The sequence below is a fragment of the Caretta caretta genome, chromosome 2 (genome assembly GCF_965140235.1).
Source record: "Caretta caretta isolate rCarCar2 chromosome 2, rCarCar1.hap1, whole genome shotgun sequence".
Lineage (NCBI taxonomy): Eukaryota > Metazoa > Chordata > Testudines > Cheloniidae > Caretta > Caretta caretta.
The window spans coordinates 137,031,346-137,050,546 of NC_134207.1; the positions used below are offsets into that span (position 1 = coordinate 137,031,346).

The 19,201-nt window shown below is 50.2% G+C and overlaps 1 long non-coding RNA gene across 1 annotated transcript in view; it reads right to left on the reverse strand.

Annotated features, from left to right (window-relative positions):
• The window catches only part of LOC142070829 (uncharacterized), a 33,657-nt gene extending 21,889 nt beyond the window's left edge, over positions 1-11,768 (reverse strand). The window contains exon 1 of the long non-coding RNA XR_012666751.1: positions 11,508-11,768. This is a non-coding gene — a long non-coding RNA (uncharacterized LOC142070829). The remainder of the gene's footprint in view (positions 1-11,507) is intronic.
• Between the last annotated feature and the right edge of the window lie 7,433 nt (positions 11,769-19,201).

Here is a 19,201-nt window from a genome sequence, read left to right on the forward strand (position 1 = left end):
ACCTCTTCCCTTGGTTATTTGTTCCATTGGTTTGTCTCTGTCACTGTCAAAAATTCTTGCCTCACTTCTAATTTGAATTTCTCTGGCTTCAGCTGACAGCCGTTGCTTCTTGTTGTGCCTTTCTTGACTAGATTGAAGAGCATTTTGGTACTCATTATTTTCTATAGCTAGGCCCCTACCAATTATAAAGGACAGTGAAATTAGCCCTGCCCTGTGAAATCCCATCTTCCCGTGCCGGCTTGGAGCATCCCGCTAGTCCGCTGGGCTGGGGACAGGACAAGATTTTCCCCTGCACAATTGCTCTCGGTGGGGCTATCAGACTCACCTGTAGACGCAGCGCATCAGTGAGGTTGGTACACCCTCAGATCTGTGCTGCAGCAGCCCCGGAGTTGGGCTCAGGGCTTTGGCCCTGGCAGCTTCTGCCCAGGCTTGGGGATTCTGCCCCCACCCCCACCTGCTCCTGTTCCGGCCAGGGCTCTGGGTGCCCAGGCTCAGGGCTTCTGGCCCCTGAGGCTGCAGCCAGGATTTGGGGCACCCAGACTCATGTCTTGAGCTCCCGAAAACTCCAGCCAGGTGCCTGGGCTTGGGGCTTCTGCCTCTCCCCTACACACACACACTCCTGCCAGGGATCTGGGCACCTGGGCTCAGGGCTTCTGCCCGGCAGCTGCAGTGGCCGCTTGAGGCTTCAGCCCCCGCGGCTGGAGCCAGAACTTGAGGCACTCAGGCTCAGGGCTGCTGCTCCGTAGCTGCAGCGGGGACTGGGGTGCCAGGCTTGAGGCTTCCACCCTCCAATTCTCTCCTGCCAGGGCTCTGGCTGCCCAGGCTCGGGGCTTACTCCCCCTGTGGCTCCTGCTGGGGCTCAGGTGCCTATTTTTCTGGGGCCCCCAAAATTGGCCGGGGCCCCTGCATTAATCTGGCAGGGAACCAGTTGCTAGGAGCCCCAGCTGAGGTGCTCCCACCAGCTGGGACCCACCTCCACATCCGGGAGCCTCCTCTCGCTTCAGGAAGGTTAGTGGCTGCTGCCTTCAGAGTCCAGCACTGAAGGCAGCACAGAAGTGAGGGGGGAAATGCTGCGACACCTCCCCCAAACAACTTTTGACCTCCCCGCATTATCCCATTTTGGGTCAGGACTCCCATGGTTTCAGCACTGTGAAATTTCAGATGTAAACATCTGAAATGGTGAAATTGACTAATTTAAAACCCCTCTGCCCGTGAAATTGACCAAAATGGTCCTTGAATTTGGTAGGGCCCTAGTTATTATGGATGCCCTAGCAGCTTTGCACTCCCAGTTCACCTGAAAGACCATTGACAATTCATGCTACATGAGAAATTTCCTAGAATAAACTACCAGGTTGGGAAAAAATGAAGGAAATCAACCAAAGCCTAAGCTAGGATGGAGAGCATTCATCCAAGCAGTGTTTCAACCCCTCCACTCCCACCTGTCTGCCTGCCGTGAAATGGGGGGATACAGAGGGGCATGGATTTCTGTTTGTGAACTTTCTAAAGACTAGGAGTACTTGTGGCACCTTAGAGACGAACACATTTATTTAGTCTCTAAGGTACCACAAGTCATCCTTTTCTTTTTGCAAATACAGACCAACACGGCTGCTACTCTGAAACCTTTTTAAAGACTGTAGGCTTTAGCACCAACCATACAGCCCAGACTCTGAATTCTTGAAAAAACATCCATTTTGGATTGTGCACAGCAGAGGCTGCTTGAAGGGGAGGGGAAGGTGGAGGAGGGAGGGTGAGGGAACAGGCTGGGCAAATGGCATGGCGTCTGCACTATATCACAGACACACACACACAACGATGCATGGAATATTATCCAGGACAGTAAATTATTTGGCCATAATTTACAAAGTCCTGAGTTTTGAAAGTACAATTTATCCAGGAAAAAAATCGGGGTGGGGGGTAGGAGAGTTGCAGTTACCAGCCTGGACTTCCAGTCTCTGGCCAGGCGCATCCCCCTCTTTAGGGTTTTCACCGGTGTCTTCTCCAAACTGCTCCTTCTGATATAATTCGATGACCACGTCCTAGCCTTCAGGGTCATTTGCAGGATCTTCATTGTTCCCAGCTGCAGCACCCCCCCTTGTTATCCTGTCTGATAATGAGCCCGCTATGGTTCAGCAAAATGGCATGTGTCATAATAGGCCCTCTGCTGAGAGCCCTCGATGTAGGGATAATACTCCCTTTTTCTTTTTTTTAATAAGTTCTTTCCCTTGTTTCCTATGAGTTGCCCTGTGTAACCATTGGTTGTCCTATGATATCTATTCTGCCTCGTAACAGAGCGAGAGAGAAACCCCACCCTTTTTGGTGCCACGTGCCACCCAGGAAGTGGGCTGTGTGCAGAAATTCAGTTGGCCGTCAATGGACTGGCAGTTGGCTGACAGTTTGTTGCTCGCGGCTCAGGGACAGCTTAGGCGGAGCAATCAAGGTGCTGCTGTCTATTCCACCACTTCAGAGGCGGAGGAGGTCCTTGAATTGTCCTTACCCTCGCACACTGCCCATTATAGCGGCGCATACCACACTCACTCTGCCCAGCGGGGGTAATTTGCTCGAACTCTTGAAGATGAGCGGCAGAGGAGGAGAGAGACGTATCTTGTGAAGGGATCTTACCTTTCCCCCCCACTCTTCTCTTTCTCTCCTCTTTTATTCCTGCCACTATCATTTGCTTGTTAGGGACTTGGCAACTGCCAAACTTATTATCTTTGTTATTAAGGTGTTATTAAGGCCTCTGCAAGTGCCGCAAATGTGGCCACGCCAGTGCGCTTGCAGCTAGCAGTGTGGACAGACTGCAGCGCTTTCCCTACTGCGCTTTATGAAGGTGGGTTTAACTCACAGCGCTCTACATCTGCAAGTGTAGCCATGCCCTAAGAGTAAAGTGTGTATGTTTAAGAAGTTATTTAGCAAATCCTGTGGTTCCTCCCTTTAACTGCTCTGTGGTCCCTGAGGGGCTAAACTGGAAAGAGAAGTAAACAGAGATGAAGAGGGAATCTGGGAAAATGTGGAAAATGCCTGGAGAGCCTTGGGATGTCCCAGCACTGGCTTTAGGTGCAGTCTCAAAGACAGACAGTCCCAGTTGTCCCCCTCCCATCTCCTCATCTGGTCTGTCTCTCTCCAGCATCCTGGCCTCCTGTACCAATCTAACTCTCCAGGCTCCTCATCCATTCGCAATCTCCAGCCCCAGCTCCTGCTTTCAATCTCTTTGCCCAGCCAGGCCCTGTTCTCCAGAATCCCAGCTCTTCATCAGATCCATCTGCCATTCCCCCTCACCTTCTTTCTGCTCATGGTATATGGAGGTACGAATGACATAGGGAAGGATAGGAGAGAGGTCTTGGAGGCCAAATTTAGGTTGCTGGGGAAGAGATTGAAGTCCAGGACCTCCATGATAGCTTTCTCTGAAATGCTATCAGTTCCACACGCAGGGCCAGCTAGACAGGCAGAACTGCAGGTTCTCAATGCATGGGTGAGACAATGATGTAGGGAGGAGAAGTTTCCATTTATTAGGAACTGAGGAATCTTCTGGGAAAGGGGGAGCCTAAACAGAAAGGATGGGCTCCACCTAAACCAAAGTGGAACCACATTGCTGGCACTTAAAATTAAAAACGTCGTAGAGTAGTTTTTAAACTAAGAGCTGGGGAAAGCTGACATATGTGGAGGAGCATGTGGTTAGAACAGAGACATCTCTTAGGGGAGGATCTATTAATGGAGATTCTTTGTGTTCTAGTAAGGAGGAGAGGATGGACGATAAAATACTGCTAGGATTGGATGAGAAACAATCAAATGAAAAAGAGTCCCATTCATTTACATCACAAAATGGCAGACAGCTGAAAAGTAACAATTTTAAGTGCTTATATACAAATGGTAGAAGTCTAAATAATAAGACTGCTGAACAAGAGTGCCTCATATTAAATGAGGATATTGATACAGTAGACATCACAGAAACTTGGTGGAATGAGGATAATCAATGGGACACAGTAATACCAGGCTACAAAATATATCGGAAGGACAGAATAGGCCGTGCTGGTGGGGGAGTGGCACTATATGTGAAAGAAAAAATAGAATCAAATGAAGTAAAAAGCTTAAATGAACCAAACTTTACCATACAATCTCTATGGATAGTTATTCTATGCTTGAACAATAAGAATATAGCGGTGGGGATATACTACAGACCACCTAACCGGGATGGTGATAGTGACCGTGAAATGCTCAGGGAGATTAGAAAGGCTACAAAAATAAAAAACTCAATAATAATGGGGCATTTCAACTATACTGACGGGATACATGTCACCTCAGGACTGGATGCAGAGAGAGTTTCTTGACACCTTAAATGACTGCTTCTTGGAGCAGCTGGTCTTGGAACCCACAAAAAGAGAGGCAATTCTTGATTTAGTCCTAAGTGGAGCACAGGATCTGGTCCAAGAGGTGAATATAGCTGAACCGCTTGGTAATAGTGACCATAATATAATTAGATTTAACATCCTCGTTGCAGGGAAAACACCACAGCAGCCCAACAGAATAGCACTTAATTTTGGAAAGAGGAACTTCACAAAAATGAGGAAGTTAGTTGAACAGAAATTAAAAGGTACAGTGCCAAAAGTGAAATCCCTGCAAGCTGCATGGAAACTTTTTAAAACCCCATAATAGAGGCTCAACTTAAATGTATACCCCAAATTAAAAAACATAAAACTCTGGCAAATGAAGTGTAACACTATTTTGAGGAAGGCCAAGAAAGAATTTGAAGAACAGCTAGCCAAAGACTCAAAAAGTAACAGCAATTTTTTTTTAAAGTACATCAGAAGCAGGAAGTCTGCTAAACCACTAATGGGGCCATGGACAATCGAGATGCAAAAGGAGCACTCAAGGACCATAAGGCCATTGCAGAGAAATGAAATTAATTCTTTGTATCGGTCTTCATGGCTAAGGATGTGCGGGAGATTCCCAAACCTGAGCCATTCTTTTTAGGTGACATATCTGAGGAACTCTCCCAGATTGAGATGTCATTAGAGGAGGTTTTGGAACAAATTGATAAATTATACTGTAATAAGTCACCAGGACCAGATGTTATTCACCCAAGAGTTCTGAAGGAACTCAAATGTGAAATTTCAGAACTGCTAACTGTGGGAGATTAAATCAGCTTCTGTACCAGATGACTGGAGGATAGCTAATGTGATGCCAATTTTTAAAAAAGCTCCAGAGGTGATCCTGGCAATTACAGGTTGGGAAACCAAACTTCAGTACCAGGCAAACTGGTTGAAACTATAGTAAAGAACAGAATTATCAGATACATAGATGAACATGATTTGTTGGGGAAGAGTCAACATGTTTTTTGTAAAGGGAAATCATGCCTCACCAATGTACTAGTATTCTCTGAGAGGGTCAACAAGCATGTGGACAAGGGTGATTCAGTGGATATAGCGTACTTAGATTTTCAGAAAGTCTTTGACAAGGACCCTCACCAAAGGCTCTTAAGCAAAGTTAGCTGTTATGGGATAAGAGGGAAGGTCCTTTCATGGATCGGTAATTGGTAAAAAGATAGGAAACAAAGGATAGGAATAAATGGTCAGTTTTCAGAATGGAGAGAGGTAAATAGTGGTGTCCCCCAGGGGTCTGTTCTGGGACCAGTCCTATTCAACATATTCGTAAATGATCTGGAAAAAAAGGGTAAACAGTGAGGTGGCAAAATTCGCAGATAATACAAAACTACTCAAGAAAGTTAAGTCCAAAGCAGACTGTGAAGAGCAACAAAACGATCTCACAAAACTGGGTGACTGGGCTACAAAAATGGCAGATGAAATTCAGTGTTGATAAATGCAAAGTAATGCACTTTAGAAAACATAATCCCAACTGTACATATAAAATAATGGGGTCTGAATTAGCTGTTACCACTCAAGAGAGAGATCTTGATGTCATTGTAGATAGTTCTCTGAAAACATCCACTCAATGTTCAGCGGCAGTCAAAAAAGAGAACAGAATGTTGGGAACCATTAAGAAGTGGCTAGATAATAAGACAGAAAATAACATATTGCCTCTATATAAATCTATGTTACACTCACATCTTGAATACTGTGTGCAGATGTGGTTACCCCATCTCAAAAAATATATATTGGAATTGGAAAAGGCACAGAAAAGGGCAATAAAAATAATTAAGGGTATGCAAGAGCTTCCATATGAGGAGCAATTAATAAGACTGGGACTTTTCAGCTGTGAAAATAGACAACTAAGGGGGGCTATGATAGAGGTCTATAAAATCATGACTGGTGTTGAGTAAGTAAATAAGGAAGTGTAATTTACTCTCTCTCATAACACGAGAACTAGGGGTCACCGCCTGAAATTAAAAGGCAGCAGGTTTAAAACAAACAAAAGGAAGTAGTTCTTCACACTATGCACAGTCAACCTGTGGAACTCTTTGCCAGAGGATGTTATGAAGGTCAAGACTATAACAGGGTTCAAAAAAGGACTAGATAAATTCATGGAAGATAGGTCTACCAATGGCTATTAGCCAGGATTGGCAGGGATGGTGTCCCTAGTCTCTGTTTGCCAGAAGCTGGAAATGGGCAGCAGAGGATGGATCACTTGATGATTACCTGCTCTGTTCATTCCCTCTGAAGCACTTGGCACTGGCCATTGTCCAAAGATAGGCTACTGGGCTAGATCAACCTTTGGTCTGACCCACTATGGTCGTTCTTATGTTCTTCCACCCACCCCACTGGTTCTCACTCCTCTCTGCTCTCTGGCTGCAAGTCTCCTTGCTCACTCAGGTCTACTCTCCACCCTCCCCTCAACTCCAAATGCCAGTTTCTTTCACCTCCTGCCAGCTTCCAGCATCCCTTAGGCTTTTTCACCCTACCTACTCACCCCTGTCCCCTATAGTCTCTGCATTTGAATGTGGTACTTCCTTGTCCGGGCCCATGGGATGGGGGAGGTGAGTAATTGAGAGCACAGGAGAGACAGGCTCTCTGCTCTCAGTTCAGGTATCTGGACCCAGCACAGACCGAAGCAGCTGAGAGCTGCAATTGTAGGGAAAGTCCTGCTCAGCCCCAGGCTGGAGCATGCCAGTGCAGACACAATTGCCAGGGGGAATGGAGCTGCTAACCTCAAAGAAGCCTCTATTGGGTCTGTGTGAACTCTGACTTTTCAAAGACTTCTCATTTGGTCAATTTAGGTAGATTGTCGGAGACAGCAAAAGCCGCACCCCTGGCACAAAGGCCACCTCCTTGGGAAATTTCAAGTCCCTGCTCCAAAGCCTGGGGGCAGCACTAGAGCTTTTCAAAGAAAATGTCATCAGAAGTGTTTAGCATTGGTAAGCACTGTCTACATAGACTAAGGCCAGAAGGGATCACTGCGCTCATCTCGTCCCCGCCTATAACAGACCCATAACATCTGGCCTAGCCTCATTCTCACGAAAGCTGAATGACTTTGACTGAATGTTTCAGGAAATATTCAGCCTCAAGTCAGACACCCAGCATGGGAAATTTCAGCCCAGCCAGTTACAGTTTCACAATGTTATAAGCAACTGAAAACAAAGGCGTATCGTGGGAAGCACTGGGCAACCTTAATAACAGGCAGTGCTGGCAGCGCCCCCTATAATGTGAGGCACTCACAGCTGGGCTGGAGCGATGGGATGTCAGTCAGGGCCAGCAAAGGTCAGGATGTCAGAAATCGTCCTGATTTGAATTCACACGCCAGAAATCTTCTTTGCAGCGCTCCACAGCTCCTCCCCGACTTCAAAAACAATTTTTGACAACTAGCTCCAGGGTCTGACCCCTCCAGGTGCTTGGCTCAAAGGGCTGAGCAAGCCAATCCCCATGGGGTGCAATGGAAGTCGGGGCGCTGAACACCTGCCATGACTCGGCCTTTGGTATGTCATACAGCCAGTCGGTGGAAACCCTACCACACTCTGCCAGTTCAGCCTGGCCACAAGCAGGGGTGACCCCTGTTACCTGCTAGTGGATTGGCTACTGCTTACACCTGGGTTGAAGTTGGTCTTTTATGTTAGCTCTGTTTTCTTTGTACCAGCTTGTGCCATCAGATTTTTTGCTGCCTGCCCAAGGTAAATAAGATGCGAGAGCAGAATCATGTCCAGAGTCCAAAAAACAGCAATTAATCCAGAAACAATAAATTAATTATAAAATGCTGTTAATACCTGGAGTGACCCCACCAGGAAGCCAAATAGCCTGAAGACAAACCACGGAGCAGGTACTTTAGGAATGATTCTTTAGAGTTGGAATTCTAAAGGCTGGTGCCGGTGTCAGGAAGGGCAGGGCGGGTCACTTCTCTCCACAAGCGCCTAAACACCCACTGTAACCCCTTTGGGGTTTAGAGAGCATGGCCCCTTTAAATCTTTTCCCAGGGGACGGGGAGTTGATTGTTCTATGAGGAGAAAGTCCTGTTGGGAGGGCAGGGGAGCGGGGAGTGGGGAAGAGCACGACAGGGTATTTAAGCCCTCCTGCTGGTGTCCCAACTTTTTGTTAAAAACGGGCAAATTGTCACGTATTTTCTGTCTCCCCCCAGTCGGAACTGGTGGGTCTCGCTGCTGGCTGGATCCCTGCTTGCCAGCTGCCTGCCCACCAGCATTGTGTGACAATGGGGGTGGGTGTGCAAAGCTGGTGGCAGGGTGTTCCCCCTCTCGCTGTCCTCTCCCTGCTTTGCCCCTTCACCTTGAGCCCAGCCCCGCTGCTCCTCCATATCTGCACCAGCGGGGAGTGTCCCGCTCCCAGCACTGTGCGGAGAACCAGCCCCTGGTCGGAGTGCTCAGCTCACCAACAGCCGGGCCAGCAGGCTACTTCTTTCCCCCACTGCCTCTGGCTGGGCTGGCCCCGCAGGAAAGCTCAAGACCCTCGGCTTGGGGTGTTGGCCAGGAGGAGCCAAGCCCTGCATGTGCCAAAGCCCCAGGCAGCCGTGGCACAGGGAAGCCTTTCTGCCCCTCAGCTATGCTCTGGAGCGGCGGCAGGGGGTGTGGGGGGAAGCGATTTCCAGCCTGTTTGCATCCCGACCCTGCAGACTCCACAGCAGTTCCCCGGACAGAGGCCTAGCACCCTCTGCACCCACCCCCACCGCGGAGCACAGGGTTTGGTCCGTCCCCTAGGCACCCTCCCCTGCTGAGCCACCTCACTGGCCAGGTTCACTCAAGCCCCTGCAGTCAGGTTCCCTGGGCACAATGCATCCGTTGGGCTTAACCCCTTCCTGCTTGCGCTGTAGCCAGGGGTCAGGAGGCAGCTGGGTTATATCGGTGGCCACCAGCACCCTGGAGGTGTTAGCTGCCTTTCGACACTGTGTGGGTAGGAAGGAGCAAGGTACTTCCAGCCACGGGCAGGGGGAGAGGAGGAAGAGATGAGCTCTGCAAAGACGTGGGCCAGGTCATCCCTCCCCAATAAATCAGACATTGTTCTTCAATGGAGGGAAGGGATCTTCTTATTGAGCATGAGAGACTATTAAGGGTATTGAAAAGGCTGCACATTTGCTTCATTTACTTCAAGGAGCAACATGCCCTATATCTGGCCACTACCCTACATTTAGCTATATGCAGGACTAAGCTCTTATAATGACAAGCACGGGGGTGACTGGCCCCTTTAAAAAGAAGCTGTGCCCAGTGCCACTGTGACTGAACCTGCTGCCCAACTGGGCTTAAAGAAAGGCACCTGAGGAAGTGGTGGCAGAGAGTTAGAGGCTCCTACAGATGAGTTTGATACCCCAGGGGAACAAAACTTCAGCCAGGTAGGGCTGGAAATGGCCTCCTAAAAAGAACAAGGGGCCAGGAAGAAGAGAAACTTTGGCTTTCTTCCTTGATGGCCGCTAGCCTGTGTAGGTTTTTATACCATGCTAATCACCACAGTGTCTGAGCACCTTCCAGTAGTGCATTAAGGACCGTAACCACACGTGTGTCGAGTTGGGGTAGTGCCTTGTTTAAAAATAGAAAATACTTGTAGCTATCCATTGATATGAGAAAAGGTTGCTTTCTTCAGTGTTGATTGGACGATTGCGGATTTGAAGAAGGAAGGGCAGACTCGGCTCTCAGACCCAGCAGGGTTGAACACTCAGCATATAGGGACAGTTGATATAAGCAGTGCTTGTAGCACAGCCAACAATCCAGAATCTTGCTAAAGTTCTAAGTTCTGCATATTGATCACCCACACAGAGAGAAGCAACACAAAAATCATTCCGGTTGCAAAGTCAAGCACTCAAAAGTTGGGAAATGCCAGACACAAGGCGGCCACTGCAGCAGGTGACTTTAACAGTCCATTCATGCAAGTCATGCCCCCAGGTTTCAATAATACCAACTCTATCAAATGTAGTTATCAATGAGAACGTTTAGTTCCTCCTGCTTCTTACCCAGTCTCCTAGCAATGGTGCATAAACAATTCAGTTTCTTCTCTTCACATTTCTTTACCACCTCTAGTCAATATCTTCCCAACACCCTGAGTTAGAACCCCATTTGACAGCTTAGTACCCTCCCTTTGTACTGTTAGAGGAATGTCCTTCTAGCTGCGTCACTAGTCTCCAAACCGTGAGATTATCCCCCACTTCGGAGATGCAGCCTGCCCCATTGGTACAGCCCCTCTCTCACTGGAACATGCCACTATAGCCCTGAGGCTGCAGTACAACCCTGGAGCAGCTTAGCTCCACTCCCCGGCTTGTGGTGGAGGAACCCATTCCCTGAGAGTTTCTGTGAGCCAAGCCCTGCGGGGATGGGGGAGGGAAGGTTGGCTCATCACAGGCTCAATACACTCTGAAAGGGGCCTAAGAGAGCAATGCTCATCAATGATATTTGGCCATCACCCCACAACAGTGCTAACAGCATTCCGAGGTTGAGTGTCATGCATGCTGTGTACAGTACACCATAGCATTTCACTGAGAGCAAGGATGGGTTATCTGTAGCCAGGGAGAAATTCACAGGGTCAGACGCTTCCCTCCATTGGCAGTGTAGGGGGAGAAAGACAACGACTCTGCATCTGCAGTAGCACGGGATTGCTGGCTTTGCAGCATGCTCTGTAACGGGACTCTCCACTCACCGCTCGTCAGGCACCTCGCCCTGGCCATTCCGGTGAATCATGTTCTGGTGAATTTACTTCCCACCTGCCAGCCATCCAAACTGCAGTTGCTGAGATGATCTTCCTCTCCTGGTGCTGTCTTCCCCACTTTCCCAAGTCTGGCTCTGGCTGCCCTTTTTCCATGTCCAGTTTGGACTTCTCCTTCTTACCTCCAAACCTCCCTATGCAAACATCTCCCTGTGTAAAAATTTCTCCACCTCAGTCATCTGCTCCTCCCTTCCCACTCCCACCTTACAGACACTTCTTCCTGCAGCATCCTGCTGCTACTGGAAAGGACCCAGCAACCTCCGCTCAGGCTCCCCTTTCTATTCATTCCATCAGACTCACCCGGTATCTCTCCTACACTCCTAGAGTGACCCCTTTAGCTTGAGTGAGAGGGGCTTGTGCTGATGGACCCTGGTTCAATCCACACCAATGCCTGTGGTGTCTGTATGTGGCCAGGGTTTTACTTACCTATCACTGTAGGTTGTTCAGCCCATTCCCAGCCATCTGTGGTACATCTTTTGCTTCTTGCCATCTCTGTGATGTCGGTCCTTCATCTGTACAAGGACACAGCATATCAAGGCCAATCCAGCAGCTCCCATCCGGTCTTCACCTCCATGATAGACAGCGCATCCCAGCCTGACCACAGAAAGACAGGGTGGTGTTCTTCAGGGGAACCTGCTGGAGCTCCAGTCTCCCCTGATCCACCTCACCCCACACACTAAGGGTTTTCAGAAGATACTGCTAATCTCAGCTAAACAAAGCAGCTAAAATGAGGTCAGTGTGGGTGGATTTACTGAATAGACTGGTTCTAAGGGAAGAGGAGATTCCTTCTCTGCTCTCATGAGATTCCCATAGGAAAAGTATCTGATGACAGGGTGGGGACAATACAAGCCCTCAGCCCCTGGAAAGGCAGGAAATCAGGACTCTGGGACTTAAGGCTTGTCTCTGTCCTGCTGGGGGGAGCAGAGCTGGAGACCAGAAAGGGCACTGGTGTAATTGTATGAAAGACAGTGACCTCTACCTGCAAAGGTGGCTGAAGCTTCTTGCAAGCAATAGAGTCCAGGATCCTTACGCCTCCTTTGGCGATGCTTTTCCTAGGAATAAAATCAACACAGTACAATGAGAACAACGTCTGAGTCCCAGGGCTGGGATCCAGGGATAAGGGCTGCTCTCAGCCAGGCTGCGTACCAGGAACTGGATCTTTGTCCCAAGAGCTGCAATCACCCAGATGAGTGAGTAGTTCCTACCTCTGTGAGGGGGGTGTGGTTTTCCGGCTAAGCATCACTGAGAGCCAGCTCCTCTCAGTTTGACAGGATGAGGTCATTGCTCCCCAAGCTGGGGCAGCTGCAGGCTGCATTGATGTAGGAGGCATGGACAGATCCCAAAGCCTGGAAGACAGAGAAGGGAGGAAGCCCCTGCTCATTTACCGTTCAGGGAAGGGAGAGGAGAATGAAGGGGGGAAGTGAAGCTGCCCTGTGGGGAGGGCACTAGAGTAGAACCCAATCCCATTCCCAGATCCACCCCATGTTTGTAGGTGTGACCTTTGAGAGGTCCATCACCTTCATTCCCTGTCTGTAAAATAGAGATAATAGTTTCTTCCATAAACACACAGGAGGTAAGGGGATGACAGTCCCATTATCTGCATGGGGCTCAGGCAGTCTGTGCACAGATTGTGCCAGAGTGAGGGAAGAGACCCAGATTTTGCTCCCTACAAGCAGGAGAGGAGATGGGATCAGAAGACCAAGGAAGGGGGATGGGGTTGGAACTGCTGCCACAAACGGGGCTTATGGATTTGGTCAGTGCCAGACCCTTGGTACCTCCTTTCAGTAAATGGTTTCCCTACTGAGAAGACTGGCCCCTCCTGTTATCGGCAGTCCACATACTATTTGAAGACCTTCCTAGTGTCCTCGAATGCCCCCTTAGTTCTTCTTGAATGTGATAGATTCGTTGAACCAGATTGCTAGCCAGGAATTTCGGAGAGGCCATTGCTGTGTACGATGAAATCAGGGGGAAATCTATAGTTAGCAAAAAAAAAAAAAAAAGGTGTCATTGGTAAATTTGGAGCTGATCTGTCCTTTCAGCTGAAGGTACACAGTCACAGGAGGATGAAGCGTGCCATCTTGGTTAGTAGTTCTATGATAATCAGTTCCACCACGTGGCCATTTGATTCAGGGAGTTCTACAATGAAATCCCTGGCAATGGCTGCCCCTGGCCGGGGCAAGGTCTCCAGAGGCATGAGGCGCCAAGAATTTTGGTGTGTGGTGCCTTGGTAAGAGCTCAGAAGTCACTAGTCAACATGTCTGAATTTCAGCCCACATCCGGCACCACCAAATGGAGCAGGAGGTTACATCCCCTCTTCTGGGGAGAGGATGTACCCCAAAAACTCCATGGAGAGCTGGCTAGAGGTACACTTTTCCAATTTTGTATAGAGACAATGCTGCCGCAACCTCTCTGGGGTCTGTTGTGGGGCACATGCTGCTCTGGGTTCTCCAAAAAGAGAAGTATGTCATCTCAATAGATGACAATGTATTGATCCAGAATGTCCCCAAATACATCACTGATGAAGTGTTGCAAGGTCAATCCAAATGGCATTACCAGACAATTAAAGTGTCTATAAAATGTATTGAAATCTCTCTTCCATTTCTCCACCGCCCAAATGAGTGTTCTGTTTCGGACATTGCATAAATACAGCCAAAGGCAACTTTCGGGCAAGGTTTAGGTCAATAGGGCAGTCATAGTCTTGGTGAAGAGGTAATGTGTCCTCCTTTCTTTCAAAGATGTCCACATAATCCTGGTATTTATCAGGAATGTCGGGTGTCAGAGCCAAGAATGGTGGAGTAGGTCCAGGGGCAGAGGCTGGTTAAGGAAACCCCTACATTTTCAGTCACCTCCATTGAGCCATTCCGGCAGGGGCAGCACAGGGCCAGGCTCAGGTAGCAAGGCCTTGAGTCACACCTGGAATCCCCATTTACGTACAGGCCACTTACTTCTGGAAAGCCTCCTTTTCTGCAAACAGTCGCACCACCTGATATCACATGTTGCATTTGATAATTAGGTCTAGTGGTTGGAGCTGAGATCACAGCTAGACATAGGATTGCACCTAGGCTAAGAGTGGTGCTAGAATCAAGATCCAGGAAGACGCCGGAGATGATGATGTTATCAGAGTCTGTAGACAAACCAGAATCAGAACTGGAGCCAGAGTCCAAGTGCAGGCCAAGGGTCGAAGCCGGGTGATCAGAGTCCAAAGATAAGCCAAGTCGATATCAAGCCAGAGTCCAGATTCAGGCGGAAGGTTGAAGCCGGGTAGTCAGAGTCCGAGGGTTTGGGGAGGATCAAGAGGAGGAGGCAAGCCTGGAGCGGGTCAGTTGTGGGGCTGGAGCAAGGCTAGAATACGACAAGGATAATGCTGAGCCAGAGTCGGTAGCCAACGTCGAGAGCCAAGAGTCATGCCGAAGTCAGCAGCAAGAGACTGGCGCCGAGGGTCAAGACAGTCAATAGCCGGGAACTGGAGGGTAGGGCAGGGCGGTGCATGCAGGCAGAAACCAGGAATAACATGGGGACTGTCTCAGCAGCAGGGCAAGCTCTGCCTTGTTGTCCAGATGACTTGAGGGTACTCCCAGGCACTGCCCACCCGGAGCCCTAGACACCTGGGTTCAAGTCCCACGCATCCTCATCTGGGGACTCTCTTCCGAGGAATAAAAGAAGGACAGCAGGATGACAAAGATGTCTCTGTCCTTGGGCTGGGATCCAGGCCAACGGGAGCTCCCACCAAGGCTAGGTGTCACAGCCTCCTCACCATCCCTTGCTCCTGTTCGTTTCACACTCAGAGATGCCCGAGCAGGAGGGAAGAATAAAGGGCAGAAAGTGAAGCTGCCCCTGGGGGGAAGGCACTAGCCTGGGACCCAGTCCAGTTCCCAGAGCTACACCCAGGATTGTGAGACCAGGCACCACAGCCCTTCCTCTGTGTCTTTGTCCCCGCCTGTCAGATGGGGAGGATCCTTCACTTCCCAGGGTGCTTGGGGGGAGTTTCATTCCTGGCTGGGAAGAGTTCAGATACAATGTGGGTGGACCGGGCCCCCGGTGCAGGGTTCATCGGACATTCACTAGCTCAAAGGTGACACGGGCCAGGGGAACCTCTGAGCAGTGAGCACAGGGGAGGGGTTCCACATCAGGCCACCACTCCCAGACTGCAGTGGTTACTGATGATAAACCATGGTTCTACCAATGTTCTCATTTGTAGTTGTCCTGGGCTGGGCCAGCCCCATGGTGCTGAAAGCCTGATGCTTCATAAAGGCCTCTGGGCATGGGGCAGGAGGGTCGGGGAGGGCGTGTGGTGAGAGGGAGGTGGCGTTCTAGGTTTGGCTCCCTGAGGGCAGATTCCTCCTGTGGCCCCTTGGCTTGGAGGAGGGACTGAGGGGCCCCGCCACAGCAGCCCCGGGTCAGGAATTGTTTCAGATGTGACACTAGGCCATTCCCCCTGCTCTAATGCAGAGCTTTCAGAGCTCCACTGGGGGACATGGGCCTAACATGCAGGCCCTTCTGCATCAGGCTGGGCAGGGAGAAGGGGCGATGGCAGAGAGGCCAAGGCCAAGAAAAAGATGGTGGGGAGAACCTCATGCCCCAGACAAAGGGGATTTGGCAGCAGAGGGAAGGCCCCCTACCCCCCACCCAGAAGGGAGAGGGTTTCACTCAGTGCTGTCACCTCTATCTCCACTCCCACTAGCCCCCCTCCCCCATGTATAGTGAGACAGAGCAGTACCTGCAGCAGGGAGTGTGAGCTGCTGGGCATGTGAGGTGGGGGCCCTTTAAGGGTGTCCCATGGGGCAAAGCGCATGCAGTGCCTTGGGCACCTGGCACAAACACAGGATGGAAAGTAGGTGGGCCATCACTTTGTCTGTAATATCCTCCTCCTGCAAGGGAACAAGGATTAGTCAGAGATTCAGACACTCCCGGCAACAAAGGGTAATAACGGCACCTGGAGCCAGCTAAATTTCCACCCAGCTCCTCGCCACATCTGAGGGATGGATTCTCCCACCCAACCCCCAAGATGAAGTCTTGTCTCCTCTCTAGTGACCTCCAATCCCACTCCCCCAATTGCAGAATGAACTCCTTCCCCGTTCCTCTCAGTCCCCGCATTAGAGCTGTTCTACCTCCAAACCCATCTGGGGAACGAGCTCAGCTCCCCAGCATCCTCTCAACCAGCCCCTACCCCTGCAGCTATGGGTTTGGAAGGCTTCTGGCAGCAGGGAAGTTGGGTGAGAGGAAGTTGACATCTTTCCCCAAGTGACCCCTGGTCCTTACGGTGAAGCCGTGGACGGTAGCTCTGGTGAATGGGCCACATGGGTGGCTTCTGATGACTGAATCCTCCAGTTCTCCCAGAGGAGGTCCAGCCTGGCCAGCAGCAGGGCAAACTTTCCCCGGCCCATGTGCTCCAGCCCAGCCTGGTTAGGAAGGTCATGCCTGACTAATCTAATCGCCTTCTATGATGAGATTACTGGTTCTGTGGATGAAGGGAAAGCAGTGGATGTATTGTATCTTGACTTTAGCAAAGCTTTTGACACGGTCTCCCACAGTATTCTTGTCAGCAAGTTAAGGAAGTATGGGCTGGATGAATGCACTATAAGGTGGGTAGAAAGTTGGCTAGATTGTCAGGCTCAACGGGTAGTGATCAATGGCTCCATGTCTAGTTGGCAGCCGGTGTCGAGTGGAGTGCCCCAGGGGTCGGTTCTGGGGCCGGTTTTGTTCAATATCTTCATAAATGATCTGGAGGATGGTGTGGATTGCACTCTCAGCAAATTTGTGGATGGTACTAAACTGGGAGGAGTGGTTGATATGCTGGAGGGCAGGGATAGGATACAGAGGGACCTAGACAAATTGGAGGATTGGGCCAAAAGAAATCTGATGAGGTTCAATAAGGATAAGTGCAGGGTCCTGCCCTTAGGACGGAAGAACCCAATGCACAGCTACAGACTAGGGACCGAATGGCTAGGCAGCAGTTCTGCGGAAAAGGACCGAGGGGTGACAGTGGACGAGAAGCTGGATATGAGCCAGCAGTGTGCCCTGGTTGCCAAGAAGGCCAATGGCATTTTGGGATGTATAAGTAGGGGCATAGCGAGCTGATCGAGGGACGTAATCGTCCCCCTCTATTCGACATTGGTGAGGCCTCATCTGGAGTACAGTGTCCAGTTTTGGGCCCCACACTACAAGAAGGATGTGGATAAATTGGAGAGAGTCCAGCGAAGGGCAACAAAAATTATTAGGGGTCTGGAACGCATAAGTTATGAGGAGAGGCTGAGGGAACTGGGATTGTTTAGTCTGCAGAAGACAAGAATGAGGGGGGATTTGATAGCTGCTTTCAACTACCTGAGAGGTAGTTCCAGAGAGGATGGTTCTAGACTATTCTCAGTGGTGGAAGAGGACAGGAAAAGGGGTAATGGTCTCAAGTTTCAGTGGGGGAGGTTTAGGTTGGATATTAGGAAAAACTTTTTCACTAGGAGGGTGGTGAAACACTGGAATGCGTTGCTTAGGGAGGTGGTGGAATCTCCTTCCTTAGAAGTTTTTAAGGTCAGGCTTGACAAAGCCCTGGCTGGGATGATTTAATTGGGTATGGGTCCTGCTTTTGAGCAGGGGGTTGGACTAGATGACCTCCTGAGGTCCCTTCCAACCCTGATATTCTATGATTCTATGATTCATGGCACTTTCAATCCCTGGGCTCCAAGGCTGCCAGTGATGGGGCAGCTCTGGATGGTGGTTCAGATGACGTAGACACTAGACCACTAGGAACTGGCCTGAGACCCTGAGGGGAAGAAAGGCTCATAGAGGTCATAAGGGGCACTAGCACGAGCAATGGCAGCTTGTCCTGTTGATGTGATGCCTGTTATGAAATAGCCTTGCTGGAGAGCTGAGTCTGAACTGCTTTGATCTGCTGAGGGGACAAGCTGGCGCCTAACAATGGCACCTGCCGTGACTCATTCATCTCCTTCCTCCCAGGTCAGCAAATGGGGATGGGATGGCAGTGACCTTCTGTGGACTGGAGGTGAAAGGCCCTGGGTCCCTTCCAAAAGCTAGATTAATCCTCCTCTGGTTACCTCGTTCCCTATCAGCTGGCCGCCTTCCCCCATGATGGAGAAAGCTAGGACCAGCCCAGCCTGGCTGACATGTAGCCGCGGGTCGTGGATGGCCAGCAGAGCCACCTGCAGGAAGGATCTTCTCTGCCCTTCTGAGAAGATCCCTCCGAAGACCTAAAACCAACAGCACGAGCGCCATTGGCAATTGCCCAGAACCAGGCTCCAAATCCAGCTCGTGGCTCATGTAGAGAGTCGGAGTCCTGCTGCAGCCAAGCCAGCTAATTCCCCACGAGGACCTTTGGGGTCCCATGGCCCAGGGAACCCCCTTCAGTGAGAGGTTGCAGGCACTGAGGCCTCTCATTGCTCTTTCTGGAGCAGGATTCAACGCAGGTGCCATGACATGCTGGGAATGCGCCCATGTGCATGAGCCTGGCGCGCTCTGGAACGTAGCTCACAAAGACCACACAGGACCCTCTACTGCGTCCAGCAGCGATATCTCCTGGAGCTCACATGCGAGAGGTATGGGCCTTTCAGAACTGCCTCCGTTCCCCACTCCCCACCCCACTGACATTTCCATGAGCCTTACGTATGGTGAAGTAATTCAGGCCAGGGTAGGAGCTCAGTGTCTCTGACCCAAGCCCCAGGGCAGGCGCAGATACTGCTTCCTGACTCATGATGGTGCTCAGCAAACTCCACACCCTTCTTGTTCTTCCACAGGGTGCAGGGAATCCAACAAGGTTCTGGTCACGCAATAGCTGGGTGTATCCTTCCCAACTCACTGACCCAGTGGCTCCCATCTCGGATACTCAGGTGTCAGCCAGGGAGTCACTGAGCGAAGCCGGATCCCTCGAGATACCATCCGCCATTAACTCAAGGTCCTAAAGGTTTCCTGTTTTGCCACTTATCAATGGATCCATGTAACACACACAAACCATGGCCGTTAGCAAAGCTCCAACCCAGGATCCTCAGCCTCTTGCAGCTGAACACTGTCAGCTGGAAATAAGGAGTAGGCTCTGGCCCTGTATCCAGGACACAGCCACTGCAGGGAGACACAGCTCCGCATTTGAGTTGCTGCAATGCACCAGCTGAGAGTCC